The sequence below is a fragment of the Felis catus genome, chromosome B4 (assembly GCF_018350175.1).
Source record: "Felis catus isolate Fca126 chromosome B4, F.catus_Fca126_mat1.0, whole genome shotgun sequence".
Lineage (NCBI taxonomy): Eukaryota > Metazoa > Chordata > Mammalia > Carnivora > Felidae > Felis > Felis catus.
Genome location: NC_058374.1, coordinates 73,232,773 through 73,242,764, shown reverse-complemented (window position 1 = coordinate 73,242,764; position 9,992 = coordinate 73,232,773).

Below are 9,992 nucleotides of genomic sequence, written 5' to 3'. Positions count from 1 at the left end.
ATTGAAACACAGAGAGAGAGACAGAGCATGAGCAGGGGAGGGGCAGAGAGAGGAGGAGACACAGAATCTGAAGGAGGCTCCAGGCTCTGAGCGGTCAGCACAGAGCCCGACGCGGGGCTGGAGCTCACGAACCCGTGAGATCATGACCTGAGCCGAAGTCAGACACTTAACTGACTGAGCCACCCAGGTGACCCTGTGAAGTGATATATTAATTCAAGGTAGACTGTGAAAAACTAAAGGTATATATTGTAATCCCTAGAGCAACTACTAAAAAAAAATGCAAAAATGTAATTAAAAAGACTAGATAAAATAAAGCCTAGGTAAAAATTTTAAAAACACAAGAGAAAATGAAGTGAAATTTAAAAAAATAATTAAATAATCCAAAAGAAGTCAAGAAAGGAGGAAGTGAGGAACCAAATAGGGTGGACAATCAGTAAACAAAATAATAAAATTGGAACTAAATCCAATCATATTGATAATTGTATTATATGTTAATTGACTAAACAATCCAATTAAAGACAAAGATTATCAGAATTGATTTTTATAAAGGGAGACCCAACCATACGCTCTCTACAAGACACTTTAAATATAAATAACAGATGAGTTGAAAGTAAATAGGAAAAAAACCACATGAAATTATAAGTACAAGAAAGATAGAGTGGCCAAATTAGTACGTTAAATAGCTTCAAATGGTATTTCCAGAAACATAAGGGGGCATTTCAAACTGATAAAAAGGGCCAATTCATAGGAAGACATAACAATCATAATTCAATAACTGAGCTTCAAATTCATGAAGCGAAATTGACAGAATTAAAGAGAAAGATAATACCATAAAAACATGTGGAGATATTAATATCTCTTTCTTACCAATTTATGGAATAGGTAAAATATCAGTAAGAACATGGACGAGCTGAACACACGATCATCTATCTGACCTAATACAGAACACTATACTCAACAACTGCAGAATAGATGTTCTTTTAACATACACATGGTACTTTTTTATCAAGATAGAGAAATACACTTGGCTATAGACAATGTCTCAGTAAATGCTGTATGATTGACATCAGAGAAATTATGCTCTTGGAGAACAGTGAAACTGGGAATCAGTAAGAGTAAGATATGTATGTTATCGAAGAAACTTCCAAATATTTGGAAATTAAATAACACCCTTATAAATACATGGATGAAGGGGAAATGACAAAAGAAATCAGAAAATACTTAGAATTTGGCAAAACTGAAAGCACAATATATCAGAATTTGTGGGATGCAGTTAAAGCAGTGTTCAGTGTAAAGTTTATAGCTTTAAAATGTTTATATTAGAGAAGTTAAAATCAATGACTTAAGGATCCCTCTTCAAAAGTTTTTTTTTTTTTTAACGTTTATTCATTTTTGAGACAGAGAAAGACAGAGCATGAACAGGGGAGGGTCAGAGAGAGGGAGACACAGAATCTGAAACAGGCTCCAGGCTCTGAGCTGTCAGCACAGAGCCCGATGCGGGGCTTGAACTCACGAACTGTGAGATCGTGACCTGAGCTGAAGTCGGACGCTTAACCGACTGAGCCACCCAGGTGCCCCAAAAGTTTTTTTTTAAGAGCAAATCAAACCTTGAGTAGAAAGAAGGAACTAATAATAAGCAGAAATCAGTAAAATAGAAAATAACTGAGAAAAGTCATAGGGGCAATTCTTTTCTTTGAAAAGATCAGTTAAATCACTTAAGTCTTAGCTGCACTGATCAAGATAGAAAGACAGCACAAATTACCAATATCAGGAATGAAAGAAGGGGTCCTCACCACAAACTTTACAGATATCAGAAGGAAAATAAGAGAAAGACAAATACCATATGATTTAACTCATATGCAGAATTTAAGAAAAAAAGAAACAGATGAACATATGAGAAAGTGGGGGGTGGGAAGAGAAGAGAGGGAAACAAACCACAAGAGACTCTTAATGATAGAGAAAAAACTGTGGGTTGATGGAGGGAGGTGGGTGGGAGATGGGCTAGATGGGTGATGGGTACTAAGGAGGGCTCTTGTGATGAGCACTGGGTGTTTTATGTAGATGATGAATCACTGAATTCTACTCCTGAAACAAGATTGAATTGCATGTTAACTAAAATTTAAACAAAAAAATAAAAGTAAAGTTCTAAAAAAAAAGGAAAGGGAACATTTTTAATAATTTAATGCCAACAATTTCAAAACTTAGACAAAATGGACAACTTCCTTAAGAAATCCAACTTACCAAATTTGACACAAGACGAAAATAAATTATCTTTTTTTTTTCCAGTTTATTTATATTTTAAGAGAGAGAGAGAGAGAGAGTGCACAAGCAGGGGAGAGGCAGAGAGAGAGGGAGAGAAAGAATCTCAAGCAGGCTCCACTCAGTGCAGAACCTGATGCGGGGCTCAATCCCATGATTGCAAGATCATGACCTGAGCTGATATCAAGAGTTGGACACTTAACCGAGTGCATCAGGAGTGCTGATGCATAGGGGCACTTGTACCCCAATGTTTATAGCAGCACTTTCCACAATAGCCAAATTATGGAAAAAGCCTAAATGTCCATAAACTGACGAATGGATAAAGAAGATGTGGTTTATATATACAATGGAATACTACTTGGCAATGAGAAAGAATGAAATATGGCCATTTGTAGCAACGTGGATGGAACTGGAGATTATTATGCTAAGTGAAATAAGTCAGGCAGAGAAAGACAGATACCATATGTTTTCACTCATATGTGGATCCTGAGAAATTTAACAAAGACCATGGAGGAGGGGAAGCAGGAAAAAAAAAAGTTACAGAGAGGGAAGGAGGCAAACCATAAGAGACTCTTAAATACTGAGAACAAACTGAGGGTTGACGGAGGGTGGGGGAGAGGGGAAAGTGGGTGATGGGCATTCAGGAGGGTACCTGTTGGGATGAGCACTGGGTGTTGTATGGAAACCAATTTGACAATAAATTATATATAAAAAATAAAGAACCGTAATTAAAGCTTTATTGCAAAAAAAAAAAAATATATAAAATAAAAACTTGGTTCAAAGAAAATGTCCAGGCTCATATGGGTTCACTGGTGAATATTATGAAATATTTAAGGAAGAAATAATACTAACATTATACAAAACTTTCAAAAATTAGAGAATAAGGGAACACTTTTCAACTCATTTTATGAGGCTAGCATTACTGAAATACAAAATCTGACCAAGACAATATTGAACAAAACAAAGAAACTTCCTTTTTCAAAGCAGCTGGCAGTAAATATTTCTGTAAAAAAAACATTCACTCCCAAAAGTTTGTAGACTCACACTTAAGTACCTGTAGGCTCACACTTTTTTACTTAGGTTGACTTATGATAGACATGGCTGTTTGAAAGTATATACTGGAATGAAATTTAGAGATACTTAATTAAATAACACGGGTTTTTAGCATATTTATGTATTAATCCTTGTATAAAGCTTTCTTTATTTATATTTCAATTATCTTTGTATTGTTTTTATATAGTTTTGAATCTTTTTTAAAGTATGTGTAATAGAAACAACAAAGACATAATTGAAATATTCTAGTAGTTAGAAAGAAACATAGTTAATTAAATTGGGAGACATCCTCATAGGAATACTGTGGTGATTTAATTCATGTCAATCAAATGTCAATAACAAAAGTTTTATCACATACTAGTAACAAAAAATTATTAACACTTAAATTTGAACTATATGCAATATATACTATACAAAGAAATATTGAAAGAAAACATGCATACATGAAAAAATATTTAAGTGAGATGGTGATCATCCATCATTCCTGCTCTGTATTCCAAAGTTACTTTATTGTTGTTGACTGTTCATAATTGTTAGAAGGTATATTCCAATAAGGCAGGTTCTGAAGATGTTTCTTGGAAATTAAAACTTAATCAAAGTAAAGACTGTATTTAAAATTTTTTATTGTTAGAGGCATTTGGGTGGCTCAGTCAGTTCAGTGTCTGACTCTTGGTCTTGACTCAGGTCATGATCTCAGGGTCGTGAGATCAAGCCCTAAGATGGCTCCACTCTAAACATGGAGCCTGCTTGAGAATCTCTCTCTCTGTCTCTCTATGCCCCTCCCCTGCTCCCTTGCTTTCTCTCTCTCTCTCTCTCTCTTTCTCAAAAAAAAAAAAAAAAAAGTTAACAAAGGGTTTTATTGTTATAGAAAGCATAAAGACTAAATTATTTTGAAACCAAATTCACCTAGGAAAATGTTTAATTTGGAAAATAACCAATTATTGCTTGCCTATATATTAATAGATCCTTCTGAGAATGACTTCATCTCAGAGACTTGCTATGTTATTTTAAAAATAAATCTATGATATAAAGCAGAAATCAGTGGATCTATTGAATGTTAGCATTCTGTCGCCTTGAGAGGTGTGCAAATACACTTGTTAAAAATAAGAGGGGTGTCTGGGTGGCTCATTTGGGTAGGCATTCAACTCTTGGTTTTGGCTCAGGTCATGATCTCACAGTTCATGGGATCAGGTCCTGCATGGGATTCCTTGCTGATAGCACAGAGCCTGCTTGGGATTTTCTCTCTCTCTCCCTCTCTCTCCGCCCCTCCCCCACTCTCATGTGCTCTCTTGCTGTCTCCAAATAAATAAACTTAAAAAAAAAAGTATTGTTGTCAGCTGAAAATTAGTGTGTAAATAATTTTTATATGACACATACCATTTTAAGAAAGAATATAGCCTTTTAAAAAAACTAATCTGTCTTTGATTGGCTCTATTATAGGACAGCTCTAGGGAAATGAGACTTCAGAGGAGTGGCTGGTTTATTAAACTGATGCAAAATTTCCCATATGTTTTCTTTCTTATGTTTTAATAAAGGAATTTCTCAAGAGTGAGTATATAATTGTCTAATAAAACATACTGTGTCTTTTGGGTTACCAGTGTTTGAGATAATTTTTTTTTTTTATTTCCTAAACAAGCTTCTAGAAAATTGCCAAAATTTTTAAAGGGTGACGATCTCACTTAATATTAAAAAACTTTTATTTAATTAGATAAAGTACCACTCTTTAGGACTGCTTTGAAAAGAACTGCCATCTTCTCTGCAGACTATTCCTAACTTCAATTAGTTGCATGATCATGAACAAGTCATTTTATCAATCTGGGCTTAAGTTTCTTAATTTTTAATGAAGTACAGGTAGAGAAGAAAAGACAGGTAAACAAATATGATCTTGGGGCCAGAGGCAGTGAGTGGGAGAAGCTTTTCTAAGCATGACACAAAATCCAGAAGCCATAAAATAAAAGCCAGGAGGTTTTATTTCCTAAAAAATAAAACCAAAATTTCCACTTGGTGAAACAAACAAAACTTCATCATAAACAACGATGATGATGACAAATAACAACCAGGTGAAAGTATTTGCAACAAATATGATCATGTACTAACACTCCCTGTATATAGAGCTTAAAAGTATTTATAGGGATGCCTGGGTGGCTCATTTGATTAAGTGTCTGACTCTTGATTTCGGTTTAGGTCATGATCTCACGGTTCATGGGTTCCAGCCCCACACTGGGCTCTGCACTGAGTGTGGAGTCTGCTTGGGATTGTCTCTCTCTCTCTCTCTCTGAGCCTCTGCCATGCAAGTGCATGCATACACACATGTGCTCTCTGTCTCTCTCAAAATAAAGAAATAAACTTTAAAAAAATTCACAAAATAACAAGAAAAAGACAAATATTCTGATAGGGAAAGGAGTAAAATCACAGGCAATTTCCAAAGGAAATGTTAGTCTCCAAATAATTTTAAAAAATGGAATACCCCTGGGCGCCTGGGTGGCTCAGTCAGTTAGGCGTCCGACTTTAGCTCAGGTCATGATCTCAACGGTTTGTGAGTCTGAACCCTGCATTGGGCTTTGTGCTGACAGCTCAGAACCTGGAGCCTGCTTCGGAGTCTGTGTCTCACTCTCTCTGCCCTCCCCCACTTGCACTCTGTCTGTCTGTCTGTCTCTCTCTCTCAAATATAAACATTAAAAAGAGCTTTTTAAATAAAAAAATGGAATAATCCAATGAATGCAAGTTTTTACAAGTGTAATATCCTTTGTTACTCGTCATTTGTTACAATAAAACATGGAATATCCAATGTGATGTACTGAAAAAAATTATGTGACTGGTTTGTCTTAAGAAAAAAGCTGTTTTTATTTACAAAAAGATCTTGATAACTTATCTGGGATTGGCAAGAGAAAGCAGAATTAGATAAAGTCTCTACTTAAAAAATGAACAGGAATTTTGGGATGTGGTAGGAAGAATTAAAAATAAAGAGAATGGAATAAAGCACTTGCGGAAAGCTAGAGCTTGTGTTAGGAGAAATGGCCAAGGTTCTTTTTTAAAAAAGAGAAGTCAAATATTCAATTTTAAATTATTTCCTGTATGGTTCTTTGATGCAATAACTATCATAATCTCCTAAATTAGTAGTACAAGTCAAGTAACAGTAATGCCTTGCCTATATCTACTAGTTAATGTTAGTAAGAATGGACTCTGGTTGAATTAATAATAAAGGGATTTAATACAAGGATATTGGGCAGCTCATCAAAGCACTAGGAGGGCTTGAGAACTAGGCTTGGGAGTAAGCAGCTGGTAAAAAGACCCAAATCATATCCAAACCTGGTTCTGATAGGGAAACACTTAACAGTGTGCAGAGAAAGAGAGAGAGTAACAGTGAGAGAATTTAACCTATTAGTGTCATTAGATCCCAAATTATATACAAACTAAGTGTTTCCAATTGATCATATGCCTCTGCCATAGCAACAAGGGAGATTGCAAAAGTGAATTGTTCTAATTCCTGATCCCTATCAAGATTCACAGAATTTAGATTCTAGGTACCAGAATAAATGAGAAATGATCACTACAGTGATATTTGGAGAAAAATTAGTGAGAAACAGCTGTGCCCTATATTTGGGCTAATACCTGAACACTGATAAAGAATAAACTGCAAAATACAGAGGCAAACTAGGAAACCGAATCCAGCAACACAAAAAAAGGACTGTACACCCTGATCATGTGGATTTATCCTAGAAATGCAAGGTGTTTAATATCCAAAAAGTCAATTCATATACCATAACATTAGAATAAAGGAGAAAATGGCATGATTGTCTCAATAAATTCAAAAAGAGTATTTGACAAAATCCAACACCCTTTCATGATAAAAGTAGTCAACAAACTAAATAGAGAAGGAACTTCAGCAATGTAAAAAACTTCTATGAAAACCCACAGTTAACATCATACTTAATGATGAAACAATGAATGCTTTCCCCCTAAGATCAAGGACAAGGATGTAAGCTCATACCACTTTTATTCAAGAGTGTCATGAAGATTCTAGCAAGGGCAATTAGGCAAGAAAAGGAAATACAAGGCATCAAATTGGAAAGGAAGAAGTACAACTATTTCTATTCACAGATGACATGATCTTGTATGCAGAAAATCCTAAGGAATCCACTAAGAAACTATTAGAACTAATACATGTTTTCAGCAAAATTTCAGGATACATGATCAATACACAAAAATCAATTGTATTTCTATGTACCTGTGATGAACAAACCGAAAATGAAAGAGAACAATTCCATTTGCAATAGCACCCAAAAAATAATAGTAATAAATTTAACCAAAAAAAAAAAAAAGGCAAAACCTATACTCTGTAAACTATAAAAACATTGTTGAAAAAAATTAAAGATCTAAATAAATGGAAAGGCATCTCATGTGCTGGTCTGGAAAACTTAATACTGCTAAAATGGCAATAGTCCCCAAACTGATCTATAGATTTAGCCTGATCACTATCAAAATCCCAACTGCCTTTTTTGCAGAAATTGACAGGCTGATCCTAAAATTCTGAAGAAAATTCAAGAGAACCAGAATAACCGAAAGAATCTTGAAAAAGAACACAGTGGAAGGACCTATACTTTCCAACCTCAAAGCTTACCACAAAGCTATTTGTAATCAAGACAAAAGATCAACTGGCATAAGGACAGACATAAAGATCAATGGAATAGAATTGAGGAGTTCAGAAATAAACCTGTACATTTATGGTCAATTGGTTTTCGACACGGAAGCCATGACAATTTAATGAAGAAAGGAAGTCTTTTCAGTAAACGATATTGGGACAACTGGATATCCACATGCAAAAGATTGAAGGTGCATATACATAAAATTTATGCATATACATGCAAAAATTAATGGATCAAAGCCCTAAATGTATGAGCTAAAATGATTAAACTCTTACAGGAAAATATAAGTATATATCTTGGTGATATTGGATTAGTCAATGGTTTATTAGATATGACACCAAAGCACAAGCAACAAAAGAAAAAAATAGATAAATTGGACATCATCAAAACTAAAAAAAAAATTGTTCTTCAAAGAACACTATCAAGAAATAAAAGATAAGGGATGCCTGGGTGGCTCAGTCAGTTAAGTGTCCAGCTCTTGATCTCAGCTTAGGTCATGACTGCATGGTTCATGGAATGGAGCCCTGCATCGGGCTCCATGCTTACAGTGCAGAGCCTGCTCAGGATTCTCTTTTTCCCTTCCTCTCTGCCCCTTCACACCTCTCAAAACAAATAAATAATAAAAAAAGAAAGTGAAGATAATTCATAGAGTGGGAAAAATATTTACAAAGCAAATATATGATAAAATATAAAGGACTTGTATCTAGAATATATATATAAAGAGCTCACAACTCAATAATAGAAAAATAGCCCAATTAAAAATAGGCAAATGATTTGAATGGACACTTCTCCAAAGATATACAGACAAATTAATACATGAAAAGATGTTTAACATCATTAGCTATCAAAGAAAGGCAAATTAAAATCACAATGAGATACAAATTCACACTCGATAGAACAGCTGTAATCAAAAGCACAGAGTTACAAGTATTGTTGAGTGTGTGGAGAAATTGGAATCCTCATACACTGCTGATGGGAATATAAAATGGTACAGCTTCTTTGGAAAAGAGTTTGGCAGTTCTTCAAATGGTTAAACAGAGTTACCATATGGACCCAGCAATTCCACTTATAAGTATCTACCCAAGAGGAGTAAAAACATATGTTCACATAAAAACTTGTACATGAATATTCATAACAGCATCATTCATAATAGCCAAAAAGTGGATACAACCAAAATACCCATCAATTGATGAACAGATAAATAAAATGTGCCATATCCATATGACAGAATATTATTCCACAAAATAAAATTTAAAAGAACAAAAGAAGAAGTAGTGTTACATGTGTTGCCTAGGTCTAAAGGATTGGGCCTGGGGGGCTGGAGAGCTGAGGAGTGACTGCTAGTGGGTAAAGGATTTGGGGGAAGGGGGTGATGAAAACAATGTGCTTAAAACATTGATTGTGGGGATGCTTGCATAACTCTGTGAATATACCAAAAAATATTGTATTGTATACTTTAAATGGGTGAATTGTATGTTGTGTGGCGTATATCCCAATATAGCTGTTACTAACAAACAAACAAGCAAGCAAACAAATACAGAAGAGAAAGAGAAATTAGTTAAGTGAGAAATTAAAACCAGAAGTGACTAGGAATAAAGTAAGTTCCTACAACTTTCAGAATCATGAGGAAGACTCTAGATTTATCCTAGAGTGTAAAACAGGAGTTAAAAAAATTTTTTTAATGTTTATTTATTTTTGAGAGAGAGAGAGAGAGAGAGAGAGAGAGAGAGAGAGAGAGAGAGAACGAGCAGGAAGGGGCAGAGAGAGAGACACAGAATCTGAAGTGGGCTCCAGGCTTCAAGCTGACAGCACAGAGCCCCACGTGGGGCTCTAACTCACAAACCACAAGATCATGACCCGAGCTGAAGTCGGATGCTTAACTGACTAGCCATCCAGGGGCCCCATAAAAATATGAGTTTTTTTTAAAATTAAGTTTATTTATTTATTTTGGGAGAGAAAGTGGTTGAAAGCGCACACACCAGTGAGCTGGGGAGGGGCAGAGAGAGGAGAGACAGAATTCTAAGCATTTTGAGT